Source organism: Physella acuta, unplaced genomic scaffold (assembly GCF_028476545.2).
Source record: "Physella acuta isolate Inbredline_101_S28 unplaced genomic scaffold, ASM2847654v3 ptg000508l, whole genome shotgun sequence".
NCBI lineage: Eukaryota > Metazoa > Mollusca > Gastropoda > Physidae > Physella > Physella acuta.
Window position 1 is genome coordinate 512678 of NW_026732027.1, and position 15274 is coordinate 527951.

A 15274-nucleotide genomic window follows, 5' to 3' on the forward strand; every position below is an offset into this window, starting at 1 on the left:
GTATTGAAAGCTTGTGTTAGGTTATGAATCACAATAAGTAATTTCATTATGTGTGATTATATTTGACCATATTAAAGTGTAGATTATATTTTAGTTTACTTTTAATGAATTATTACACAGGTGAATCATCAGAGAAAATTAATTTCTGTGGCTATGTGGACAACAGAAATTCAGTCTGTACCTCACAAGGTAATGTTTATTAGTTATTTATCACGTCGGGTTATAAATATGTAGACATGTTCTTATGGCCGGGAAATCACAAGAAAAAAGATTATCATGCGCAAGATTGTCACTAACATTGTTACTGTGTTACAATTGCCAAATCGAACTAAAGATGTTATGAGGGCTGAATGTAACTATTCTATTAGTTAAGATCAATATTGTGCTGGTAGGCAATATATTGAAAATTGAATCTATATATTGCCGATGAGTAATCTCGCTTTATCCTACACATCGAGACATAACTTATTGATGCCAGCTACACATCATAGCTTGCTGGACTCAAGGATTTAGATTCCCGAGTTCAGGTTTTACGATAATTACTTTAAATTTCATTTATTGAGTCTATGAACAGTCTTGGCCACATTGTCCAAATAAATATTGATGCTTACGGTGAAAATATAGGGCGCCCGCAACTTGTCCATATAAGAGGGATGGTTTATGGGTATGTTATACGTCATCTAGTAGTCCTGTATGTTAATCAATATAACTAAAGTTTATAGAATAATGAAAAATCTAATCCGTATTTCTTTGAATGTACTTAAGGATTTTTACGCCCATGCCCTGATCAACATGGGTTCGTTGTCTCCATTGGTGCCAATAGAACAACTGCAGGATCTCTGGATGTCTGTGCTAACGACACGATCACTGTGTTGTACCTTGTTGTCAATGGAAGTTTCATCAGCAACAGCAGCAGCGATAGAGTCTGGTTTGGATGGGAGAATGTGGCTGACTTTAGAGTGAAAATAACGATACGGGTTGTAGACGTGGAGTGTGGCGTCTACACAGTGCAAATATTTTCTTGTTGTTCTCGGTACCTGGAAACGTTACTTTTGGTTGATGAAACAGGTAAAACATACGTTGGTAAGACAGGTAAAACATTTGTTGATAACACGGGTAATGACATCTATAGTTATAATAACACACGCTACAACATCATTAGAAATACAGGTAACAACATGCATTTATAACACAGGTAACAACATGCATTTATAACACAGGTAACAACATGTATTTATAACACAAACATTCGTTGATGACGCTGCTAAAAATACATTGTTATGCATAACACAGATGAAAACCTTCGTAAAATCACAGAAAAAAAGGATTGATAACACAAATAAAAGCGCCTTCGATTACGTTTAAAATTGACAGCTTTCGTAATTAGAACAGACGGCAACAATAACCTAACACCTAGCATAGATTCCAAATAGTTTAAAAAGGTCACGAAAGTTGTTCTAACTGAAGTGCAACTAATTAGGATATATATTTTTAGACTAATCTAAGATCATTACTAATTGGCACGCCTTGTTCAAAGATCTAATAATTAAAAAAGGGATTTAGTAGTTACGTACTTTCCTGTAGGGCATTTCCCGAAAATTACACGAACTTTTATGTACTTTACTAACCCGTATTTTTCCTGTAAAACTATACAGCAGCTTATGCTCAACAACCACATCAGAGCGAAAGGAAACTCATTTTACAAAAACGAAACTCAGTTGAGCTTGAATTTTAACGACTTCTTCAAACACTTATGTATAGGTTAAAGTCTAAATGACTCACGTTTTTTCGTTTAAATTATTTACTTCTCTCCTAAAGGTGTCTTTTTATATTTTGTTAATTTACTTTCTTACATTTTAGCACTTAAGTTATTTATATTTCTAAAAATTAAAATAAAAAAAAGTATTTTAAAAAATACATCATAAGATTCTAAGAATGAGTAATTGTATGATTAGAATTTGATGTAGAGTATTTAACATTTTGTTAATTGGCGGTGGGGGGGGGGGGGTGAAGATTAATTACTTATAATAATATATGTTATATATACTGATAAAACGGTATATATATATATATATATATATATATATATATATATATATATATATATATATATATATATATATATATATATATATATATATATATATATATATATATATATATGTAATACGCATACATATATATTTTATCACATTTTTTTTACTAGGATCCACCGCAAGTACTGAGCTGAAATGGAAATATTTCTTTAAAGATGGGTCAACTAAAAGTATGAGTCTAGAATGTCAAGCCTCGGGATACCCACAAGATATCACACTGTACACAGACCGACCGATATTACCGCGAAAAATAACCAATCCAGACTTTAAAAACAAAACACTTCGAATCGAACATCAGTTCAGTGACTTGGTCTGCCCAGTGATCCCGAACTTTGAATGTTTTGTACACACTTTTGATGGAGAGCCAATTTCAAAACCAGCCGTCTACGACAAAGAAATATGTAATCTATGGCAATTTGTATACATCTTAATTAAATATTTTTATGTAGTTTCTTTTAAGTATTTGCCCTGGATCAGAGTCGACACTAGGTCGGGTGTCACCCAGTGCGGCGAGTAATGGTGTCACCCCCCGCCAACAAAAAGTATCAGTTTAAATATATATATATATATATATATATATATATATATATATATATATATACATATATATATATATATATATATATATATATATATATATATATATATATATGTGTGTATATATATGTATATATATATATATATATATATATATATATATATATATAATACAGCTTATTATTCCCCCATTCCCCAATATCGGAATCTTTGATTTGCACTTTGTAAGACTTTGTAACTCTATTCAATCATTAATTAAACTGGCATAAAGCATTTTTCTACTATACATTTTCACATTTTCTTTTTCTTGGTGTCACCCCCTAAATGGTGTCACCCGGTGCGCTCCGCAACCCCCGCCTCGCGACGCCTCTGCCCTTGATATTATTTTTTCCAGATCGTTATTGCCTACTTACATAAACCAATTAAATATTTAAATTTCCCTCAATGATTTTTCTTTATTTACAAATAGTTATTGATGTTACTAAAACAGAAATTATCAAAATGTTTTGATGTCACTAAACAGATATTAACAAAGTGCTTTTGACGCCACTAAAACATATTTTAAAAAACTCAGGTCCCCCAGCGCCCTGTGACGAAAACGCCAGCACAAAAATTGTCTTCGGGAATATCAGCAACTCAGTGACCGTGTCGGTGTGTGTTGTGTCGTACACGGAGGTCGATGCTTGCCTGACTGACTTGCTTGACTGCTTCAAGGAGACAGGCAGGATACAGGTGCACGTACAACCACAAGCTACTGACAGAATGAAAATTATGATGTAATGTGTACCTTGTTACAGAACTCGACAATGATATGACACTACTGAATTACCTTCACTGGACCCTCTATATTTTAACTCCAATTCTCATACTTGCTGTCATGGTTTCTATTTTCGTCAGCGCCTACAAAGGTAACATTAAATGTTCAGTTGTTAATTTTTTCTAATTTGTGACAATCAAAATCTATGCGCTTGAATGCTTACTTTCCTTAATTTTTAATTATTTTGAAATTTTAAAGTAATACAACTTATGGGATATTTTTTAAAAATTTAAATTGTGTTAAAATTGTTGATATCAATCTACGAATTCTTTACAGATGAACACAGATGTAGGAAAACACTGAGAGATTGTTGCAGCCGGTCCAGAAAGAGGTCAACTGATCCATCATCCACTGCAGCTGAAGTAGTTCAATCCGAAAACACTTATGCCGTTATATCCCAGTTCACCACCTCTATACCAGCTACTGACAATCCTTATAGTATTATAGAACAAGAGACATTAGAGAAACAGGTGATGTATAGCATTTAGAAGCAAACTGTTGATTCAGAAAATTCAGTCATTAGTTACACAGCATTGATAATTTATATATGTATAGTCTTACAACAATAGATTTAGTTAAGCTAAAAAAATATCAACATTAAAAAAGTTGAATGTCAGTTACATCTAGGTATGTGTGAAGTCTTACAGCTAAAAATCAATTAGTTATTTCAATGTGTAGGGGTCGGCCTGGTTGAGTCGGTAAAGCTCATAGTTGCTAAACCGAAAAGTCTCGAGTTCGAATCCTCGGGCAGATAATAACTTAAAATTAAACAACTTCTATCTTGTAGTTTGTTCTTAGTTGGACAAAGGCTATGGAATCAAATCCAAGAAGAAAAGCAGGCTGAAATCGTTGTCAACGGCCATTGTGCTGGAGGGGATCCCTTCCAACACTAAATTTTAAAAACGAAGAAGAAGAATATTTAAATATGTGTATGCTTCTTAAACCATAATGTAGACTAAGTTGAATTTTGGTTCTTATGTATCTATCTATATTTCATATTTCTCGTTGAGTATGATAATGCAAAATACAATATATATTTGAACACTAATTTCACAATTGACCAACCTGACGTTTGTTGGGTTTTACAGTACGACAAACCTCAGGAACTATAACCCTTTAAAAATTAATGTGTTGTTTGTTTCAGAGTAATCTAACAATATTAAACGATAGCATACGATGCATCAACTATTTAACCAATAATTATATGTATCAATAAGGAGCTGTAGTAGGTCTTCTCTGAATGATATCAGCCGTCCCATGTTGGGTGGGTGAAGGGGCACACTCAATAGCTTGATTTTAAGCAGGAGAACTTAATATTTTCTTACACTTTTTACTGGCATATTTCTCTGACCTTGATATACATAGATAAGCTCCCAAATGAACAAGGTACATGTTTCTAATTTAAAAGGTATAACAATAATTAACAATGTTAATGTCCATTTCTTTTTCAATTTCGGCATTCAAGGGAAACAATTCAAAAACAATATTCTTAAAAGTAGTTAAAATAAAGATAAATAAGATTTATTAAAAAAAAAAAAAACAAGATTTAGTATAAAAGGTACAAAAAATATTTATGTTTCTTTATGAAACTGTGCTAATACTCATATTTAGATTTACTTTAACATTATTATTTGACTCAAACAAATTATATAAACTAAAATCGAATTAAAAATTAAATGTAATTAAGATTATATTGTTACTTTCCATTATATTCCGATGTTTTTGGTTATAGCTGTTAATTACTACTATTGTTTGTGTATCACACTTAATTTAATTAACACGATTAGACAAAGAACAGAAGACGAAAACAGACTGACTAGTAGTAACGGCTATTTTTAGATCGACTATATGGCAAATTAGGAATAAAGTCAGATATTTTTTCACAAAATACACGGATATCGAGTTAAAAGAAATATTTCAAGCAAAGCTAAGACATAGACTGGGAACTCTCACTTAACTGAGAAAAAAAAGAAATATACAGGAAATAAATAAATAAAGTATTAATTTTAATTTAGACAGTCTCAAGCCAAACATCACTCGAGCAGCCCCCAAGTAAATTAACATTAGAACAGTCTTCTGTTTCCCGGGTTTTAAAATGCACAACCTGAATGATAGAAAGAGATACACACCTCAACCCCCCCCCCCCCCCCCCCACACACACACACCCCACCCCCCCCCCCACTCAACCGGACTGGCGGATATTTCAAGGTAGCGTGCCCTCATTGCCAAGGGTCAATTTTATGTCATGGAAAGTTTTGGAATGATAGATCAGTATGTGTATTACAGAGACACTTCTCCCACGGTCGTTTCTATTTCTGTCCATGGGTGGCTACAATGTGAACTTTTGACTCCGCAGCACACTAAACTAAGCAGTCAAGAGAAACCTAGTTTGCAAACTTTATTTTAATCTAGTTCTTATGCCATTATATTTTCTCCCTTTGATTAGTATATATGCAATTGATGTTCATTGTTCATGTCTTTGATGCTGTGTAAAATCTACCAAATATATTACTATTACTGATTTAAGTGTTTAAAACAATTGAATTAATAAAAAAAAAAAACAAAAAAAATGTTTGAGGACTGTATAGATATAGATGTTTGAAAGGGAAGAATGTTTGCTTTTGTGACCTACTTAGGTCTCGTCATGTTTTATTTTGACATTGTGTTAATACCATATATGGACTGATGGTGCAACTACCGGGGTTTTTCCACTGTCTTATTAAGAGTGTGTAAGACGTAGAAATTTTCCATCAAGATCTGATTGATTAATTCAGACCAGATGACCACCCCAACCAATGGCCACATGAGTTGAGGATAACCTCCCCTGTTGCCTAAGTCTTTAACTAGATCGCACACACGCGACACGAGGCAGTCCACCTTGATCAAGCGGTCCATTATGACCATGCCGTCCATTTTGTCCGGCAATAGATTCTGACCATTTGAACGTGAGAGAACTTTAGTCCTGAGTGTGCTATGCTTTCTTAAGTGGTTTTAGTCTTCTAGTATAATATTACTTGTCGCCAAGTGATTCTTGAAGCTATAGCAGTGTTGTGTGACCTGTGGCTATTTTTTATACAGTGTTAAAATCTGTGATAGTATTTTTTCTTACGCTTTGTAAGTTGGGTTTTGTTATTTTCTAAATTAAATATTTTATCTCGTTTAACCTAGTGTTCTGCCACAACTGTGTTCGCTTATTAAAGGTTGTATGCAGATTGAATGAGTTGTTAACTTCAATAGTATTACTAGTTTTCCCTAGACATCGAAATCGAGCCCTAGTGTGTTGTTGAGTTAGTGTTCATTCATTTAGGCTTTAAGTCATTTGCATATAACCCCGAAAAAAGAATCCGGGGACGTTCACCATCTATCTGGCTGGTAGATAGGTAAACGTTACAAAGTGGGGGCTCGCCGAGATTTAATCTGTCGTTCCAGTTGTTGGTTATATCAGTTAAACACTAAGTTTAGTTTGATTTAGTTGTTTTTCTATCCAGTGGCGCCGTGTTCTTACAACGCGCGCAAGGCTAGTGGTATCTAGGTCAGAAGCCAGACGTGTCACGATAGGAGGTCAAGTACACGGCCCAGCGCTCCGTGTTAATTTAGAGAATCTAGGCTTGTTGTGATTTTGAAGTTAGTGTTATGGAACCTTTTTTGGCTAATCCCACTGTTGAGGAGGTAGAGAAGTTGAGTAGAAAAGTTTTGATTAGTGTTGTTAAGGAATTGAAATTGGATTATTCTGTTACGCAGAAATCAGAGGTGTTGAGAGATAAAATTGTTGTTCATTTTATTAATGAAGGGGTATTTGATGAAAGTTTGTTGGCTGGTGTGTTACTCCGCGAGGAGAAACCTCTAGAGAAGGTAGAATTAGAAGCTAGAATTGCTTTAGAGAAGGAGAAAGTTGCTTTAGAGAAGGAGAAAGTTGCTTTAGAGAAACAGGAGTTGGAGGCTAAAATTGCTTTAGATAAGAGGAGGTTGGAATTAGAATTTGGTCAAGTTAGTGATGTTACTTCTCTGGTAGATCCAAAAAAGTTGTCGGTGGGGCAAGTGATTGCCAAATTTGGGAAATCAGTTCCTAAATTTGATGAAACAGATTTGGTCGTTTTCTTTAACTCATTTGAGAGTTTAGCGAAGACATGTGAATGGCCCGAAACTTCCATTACTGCTTTATTGAGCTCGGTCCTTACTGGGAAAGCTGCAAAAACATACCAGGCACTCTCTCACGACGTTCAAAATAACTATAGTTTGGTCAAGACTGCCATTTTGAAGGCCTACGAACTGACGCCCGAGGCCTATCGGATGAAATTCCGAGCACTCCGCAAGTTACCCACTCAATCATATGTGGAATTTCTCTTTGAAAAGGAGAAAATATTCTCAAGGTGGCTACACTCTGAGGAAGTTTCTGAGTTTGAGAAACTCAGGTCACTTATCCTAAGGGAAGAATTCCTAACGTCCTTGCCTGAAGAGATACGACTACACATACTGGATAACAAGATAACTGACATCCAGAAGGCTGCTGAGTCGGCTGACACATATATGTTGGTGCATAAGAAACCACCAGTGTCAGGAAACCGCCTCAACCCCGTGCTTCCCCTTTTTGGCAGCAATCCTCCTGGTGGCCAACACGTGAAGGCATTACAGTCCAGAGAGAAACCAAGGTCAACTCTCAATCGTCGAGCAGTATGCCAGTTCTGCAAAAGACCTGGTCATCTTGTCAAGGACTGTTACAAACGTCGTCAATATAACAGAGAGGTGGTGCGTACTTCTGCGCACTATGCTCTATCCCCTCAAGCAGCCAGTTCAACTATGAACTCTAGAATTCTAAAGGACTCTAACCCTAAGTGTCCGCAAGAAGGTAGTCAAGTCTCCACACATTATGTGCAGTCACATTTTGACTGTTCACGCCACCATCCAGTTTCTTCCGAGTCTACCGATCTCGAGGGATCGAGAAAAGTTGACTTTTCATCTTTCATTGCCGAAGCTATCATTAGCAAACCAGGTGATCCGTTGTCTCAGAAGAATATCACCGTCCTAAGAGACACAGGAGCGTCACAATCACTTCTTTTGAAAAGTTCAATGGACATTACACCAGAGACGAACACCGGAAATATTTCCATTATCCAGGGAGTGGGGACAAAATCTACTGTCGTCCCTTTACACAAGTTTGCCCTGAAACATCATCTCGTCGAAGGTGAAGTCATTTTAGGTGTGATAGATAGTATTCCTGTCCCAGGAGTACACCTACTTCTAGGGAATGACCTTGCGGGAAGCAAAGTATACCCCTGTACGGTTCCAAACCCCTTGTCAACAGTTCCAGATAATGATAATGAACTGTATCCTGCATGTGTGGTGACAAGAAGCCAGACCAAACAATTGGCTGACACAACGTCTGAACCACACCTACCATCATCGTCAAGAAATTCGACTCCCAAACTGGAGTCTATGCTTCCAGAGAACACAAGCCTGGGCTTACCCCTGAGGATATCTCAGGAAGACATCATTAAAGCTCAACAAGTCGACGCGGAACTCAAAGCAATGGTCGAAAAATCTCTATCATCTGACGATGGGGAATATTTCTCCGAGAACGGCCTCTTCTTTCGTCGCTCTGTACCAGTGGATGCCTCACCAGCCGAACCATGGTTGGGTAAAAACCAGCTGTGGGTCCCTCCACCTTATCGGCATGAAATACTGAAACTGGCACATGACCATCCAATGTCAGCGCACCCAGGAGTCACTAAAACAGTGGCGAAGATCAAAGAACTGTTCTTTTGGCCCAAAATGAGAAATGATGTGTCGCGTTACTGCAAAAGTTGCACGAACTGTCAGTTGGCCGGAAAGCCAAACCAGAAAATTCCTAAGGCCCCTTTGAGTCCGATTCCTGTATTAGAAGAACCCTATTCTAAAATCGTCATGGACTGTGTAGGTCCCTTGCCTAAAACCAAGGCGGGCAACGAGTACCTACTTACCTTTATGTGTTCAAGTACCCGTTTTCCCGAGGCGTTCCCCTTACGGAACATTAAGGCAAAGACTGTAGTCAGAGCCATGACCCGGTTCTTCACTACCTTTGGATTACCTAGAATCGTCCAAACAGATCAAGGCAGCAACTTCACCAGTCACCATTTTCAGGAAGCGCTAGCCAAGCTAGGCGATACCCACATCACCAGCTCAGCCTACCACCCTCAGTCTCAAGGCGTACTTGAGAGGTTCCACCAAACCCTCAAAACCATGCTAAGAACATTCGCTAAAAGTAACACCCAATGGGATGAGACTGTTCCTTGGATTATTTTCGCCGCGAGAGACTGTGTCCAGGACTCTTTAGGTTACTCTCCTTTTCAACTTGTGTTTGGACATTCTGTCCGTGGTCCCCTGAAGCTGATCCACGAACGGTGGACAGGTACCAGTGATCATCCAGTGGAAAACTTTGACGATTTTCACGTTCGACTGAAAGCCGTGTGCGAAATGGCTCACAAGAACTTAAGAAAGGCCCAAGTGAGAATGAAAGGACTGTATGATAAGAGTTCTCGTAAACGAACATTCAATCCAGGCGAGAAGGTTCTTGTGCTAGTGTCTAATCTGAACAATGCGTTGTCCTTAAGATATTGTGGACCCTTTACTGTGCATTCAAAATTAAGTGATTTGAACTATGTTGCCAATACGCCCGACAGAAGAAAGAAACAGACAGTGTATCATGTTAACTCACTGAAAAAGTATTATGATAATTGTAACAATTTTCATTCCACAGCTAAAATTACTTTACCTGTATGTTCAAATGTTTCTGATGATGTGATACATGATAAATTGAAACCCCCAAAATTGGTAAATTCTGCTTTTTTAGATAATTTGAATGTCCACCTTATGCATTTGTCCACAGAGGAAAGCCATAGATTGTCTCAGTTATTCGAGACATTTCCCTCTATTTTTGGGGATGTCCCCAAAGAAGCGAAGGTTCCACCTCATGATGTAGACGTAGGTGACGCAAAACCCATCAAACAACACCCCTATAGAGTTAACCCGGAAAAAGCTGTTTTGATAAAAGATGAAATTGATTATATGCTCAAGAATGATATCATTGAGCCCAGTTTCAGCAACTGGAGTTCCCCATGTCTCCTAGTCCCGAAAGACGGTGGATCTTTCAGGTTTGTGACCGACTTTAGGAAGGTAAATGCGCTCACCAAAGCTGATTCCTATCCATTACCTCGAATAGAAGACGTTATTGATAAAGTTGGTCAAGCTAAGATAATTTCCAAAATTGATTTACTTTCAGGATACTGGCAAATCCCCTTATCTGACCGTGCAAAAGAAATATCTGCTTTTGTAACCCCTAATGGTTTTTATAGATACAAACGTATGCCCTTTGGTATGCGAAATGCTGGTCAAACTTTCCAGAGGGTCATTAACTCTGTCATTGCTGACATAGACCAATGTGAGGCCTACATAGATGATATAGTTGTATTTTCTAATACTTTTGAAGAACATATTGTTCAGTTGACTAACCTTTTTAGAAAATTGTCTGAAGTGAATTTTACTGTAAACTTGCATAAAAGTGATTTCTGTAAAGGTTCAATTACCTATTTGGGTTATCAAGTGGGAACGAACCAAGTTCGGCCCATTGAAGCTAAAGTAGATGCTATTGTAAAGTTGCCACCTCCCAAAAATTGTAAAGAAATCAAAAAGTTCCTTGGGATGGCTGGTTACTATAGGCGGTTCTGTCAAAACTTTTCAGCTGTTGCTGAACCTCTTACTGCATTATTAAAAAAGGGTGTTGAGTTTGAATGGTCAAATAAATGTCATGAAGCTTTTTTAACCATTAAGTCATTTTTATCTAATGCTCCTGTTATGGCTGCACCAGATTTCAGCAAGCCCTTTAAACTTGCCATTGATGCTAGCAACTTAGCCATTGGCTCAGTCCTATTTCAAGAAGACAACATGGGGATTGACCATCCCATTGCCTTTTTTTCCAGGAAGTTAAATGAGAACCAAAAGAATTACTCTACTATTGAAAAAGAAGCTTTAGCTTCGGTTTTGTCCTTACAACATTTTGAAGTCTATGTCTCTTCTTCAACCAATCCAATCAGAGTGTTTTCTGACCATGATCCCCTGAAATTTACCTCTAAGTTAGGACAGACAAATCAAAGAATATTGAGATGGTGTTTAAACTTCCAAAATTTTAATCTGGAAATTTTACACATTAAGGTTAGTGATAATGTTGTGGCTGATTGTTTGTCAAGGATGTAAAATCTTATTGCACACATTGATCATGTGTCATGTTTTGTGGTTCATTAGGACCATACACAAGTGTTGTGTTTGGGTGACACTCACATGAAAATGAGTGGTATGAGTTTTGATTTTTTCAAAATCCCAATCCTGTTGAATATTTTATTTATTTTCAGGTGAACCTTAATTAAAGGTGGGTTTTTGATTATATGTAATCTTTTATGATAATATGTCTCATATGACTCAGTTGATATTGTAGCTAGTCATTGAAATAAAGGTCTTACCCTGTCGGGTTTACCACTTTAATATCCACATGGAAATATTGTAATACCCTTTTTTGAGGGATTTTGATGTATAATTATTTCTTGAAGGGTTACTCCCCTTTCACAAATTGTAAAAGTTTGAGTTACTTCCCTTTTGTTTCCAGGGATGTTTTCATCGGATATTAAGATTTTGATTGGCTACATTTGTAAAACATTTTTTTTATTTCATTGCCAGATTGGTTCCTTATGTATGTTTTTGTGGAACCTATCTGTCACTTCCAAAAAGGGAGGGGATGTGACCTACTTAGGTCTCGTCATGTTTTATTTTGACATTGTGTTAATACCATATATGGACTGATGGTGCAACTACCGGGGTTTTTCCACTGTCTTATTAAGAGTGTCTAAGACGTAGAAATTTTCCATCAAGATCTGATTGATTAATTCAGACCAGATGACCACCCCAACCAATGGCCACATGAGTTGAGGATAACCTCCCCTGTTGCCTAAGTCTTTAACTAGATCGCACACACGCGACACGAGGCAGTCCACCTTGATCAAGCGGTCCATTATGACCATGCCGTCCATTTTGTCCGGCAATAGATTCTGACCATTTGAACGTGAGAGAACTTTAGTCCTGAGTGTGCTATGCTTTCTTAAGTGGTTTTAGTCTTCTAGTATAATATTACTTGTCGCCAAGTGATTCTTGAAGCTATAGCAGTGTTGTGTGACCTGTGGCTATTTTTTATACAGTGTTAAAATCTGTGATAGTATTTTTTCTTACGCTTTGTAAGTTGGGTTTTGTTATTTTCTAAATTAAATATTTTATCTCGTTTAACCTAGTGTTCTGCCACAACTGTGTTCGCTTATTAAAGGTTGTATGCAGATTGAATGAGTTGTTAACTTCAATAGTATCACTAGTTTTCCCTAGACATCGAAATCGAGCCCTAGTGTGTTGTTGAGTTAGTGTTCATTCATTTAGGCTTTAAGTCATTTGCATATAACCCCGAAAAAAGAATCAGGGGACGTTCACCATCTATCTGGCTGGTAGATAGGTAAACGTTACACTTTGATGTGTCTCATTGTAATAACATAACTTTTCCGATTGCTTAAAATGTGTATAATTTTAATTCTCGGTAATCCCAATTTTTTTTCAGCTCTACTTAAAAACCCAAATTCCACCCCCCACCCCCCGTCCCCTCAGCCCACCACGCAAGCCGAGAAAAAAAGATCCCTTGAATCATCATTTAATTACACATTTGCATTTTCAGTTTCAGGTCGGTTTTTAATTTTTACTTTTTCTTTATATTTAGACGTGTTTGTATTAGATCTATGTATAAGTAAACCATCTTAAATGAATGAAAGCAGGCTACAAGTAAGAAAGAAATATTACTATTGTAAATCTGTATCAGTCCTCACAAGCTGATGATGAAAACTGTAATACTAAAGCGAACACACAACTGACGCTATAAATTACGTGTCTGAGGCGAAAAAAAAAATAAAAAAATTGTGTATTTTAAAATCATAATACAGATAATGCTATTAATACGGTGACTAAATCTTAAAAACAGCCATCTTAAACAGTAGTAAACAGGCATGCGAAATCTGTGTTACGCCAATTATCTCCAAAATGACAAGAGACAAAAAGAAATTAATAAAATTACCAAGATCTAATTAGATTTATACGAACAAGATGGATGTCTGGCGAGAAAGACCCCAAGTGGACTCATTTATAAGGTTGGCTTTATTGGAGTTGTAGTTGGTTCTTTAACATTTATTGTTGGATATTGTGCACCAAAATGGGCAATTTTTAAAGCTGTGCAATATGAAGCGACAGAACGCATGGGGGTTGTGGCAGAACTGTAGCCTACTGAAGATTTGGGAGTTTGTGCCTTAACTGTTAGCAATGATGACAACATAGGTAAACAGCTTCTCATTTGTTAAACTTTAAATAATGTAATGTATTTTTTTTTATTGTCGTTGAGTTTATAACTAAAAGCATCATACAATAATTAGGGAAGGGAATTTTATTTAAAAGGGTTACAAAATTCTTTTCTAAATTACCTTGTCTGGCCAATTGCCCTTGTGTGGAGTTTGCTAAATGTAGTTGTTTCAAGCTTTAACTTAATAATGTTGATGTTCATAGTTGTACATACATTTCCTGCCTATGTGCTGGTTCAGTACTTTTATGTTGCAATGCTGATTCTCTGGGTGGCTGGTGAAGTCAGAAGTGTAAAATCAAAATATTTCAGCTATTAAATAATTTTAAAAAAATTGGTTTGGCCTGATTGAGGTATAATGTGCTAATTTTTTTCTGGAGTACATTGATGACATAATTTATCTAATCATCCACAATCAAGCAGAATATTATTTCATTTTTATTTACTTAAAGAAAATCATTTATTTTCTCCCTTTTTAGTGCATTATTACATAAAAGCGTGTTATTAAAACATTTTTAAGCATTTTATTCAGTACTTTAGAAATTTTGATACCATAGGTTTGTAAAATAATTGCTCACTAAATGAACACGAAAACGTGCGTATAATAACGTGGTATACAGTTCTTTATATCGTAACTTTTAATTAATTATTTAAAAATAATTAAGCATCCAATTAAGTTAGATTTGATGTCACATTGAATTGTCATCGAGTCTTGACCCACATGCCAAGTTTCAGAGAAATTTTCTGACAGTTTCGATCCACGACGACAAAAACAGACAAAAAGCACGATAGACGGAGAAAGCAAGCAATTAAAAGCTGGTGAAAATAGCTTGAATACAGCCGCATAATACTTCCTTTACACCGACGTGAGAATAAAGAAAATAGGCTTTACAATCATAACTCTATGTCCACAATTTAGTGTTAGCTGAGGGTTAGGGGTCGTCCATAAATAACGTACACTCGTAGGGAAAGGGGGTCTGTAATTTTATGACGGTGTGTGATGAGGGGGAGGGAGGGGAGGGTTCAGATGGCGTGACGTCACACTTTTGCATTTGAAAAATGCATGGTTAGAAAACGATTTTTAGCTTTTATTTCGCGTTTTCCAAAACGGTTTTACTAAATTGTAATAGAAATTGACTCTATGTTGACATAGTCCTGACAAGATTTTGGAAAAATATCGATTTTTTAAGAAAAATTCAACAGCCATTCTGAGAGGGAGGGGGGGGGGGTTGTAGACTGAGGTCTGACGTCATTTTAGGGGGGGGTCTGGCTTTTCGTGACAATGTGTGACGGAGGGGAGGGGGGGAGGTAAAAATCGTCTAAAAAAGCTTGACGTCATTTATGAATGACCCTTTACTTCGTGTGATTCGCTACCTGCTTGGCCACATAATTTCAAAATTTAGACCACAATGAAGGACA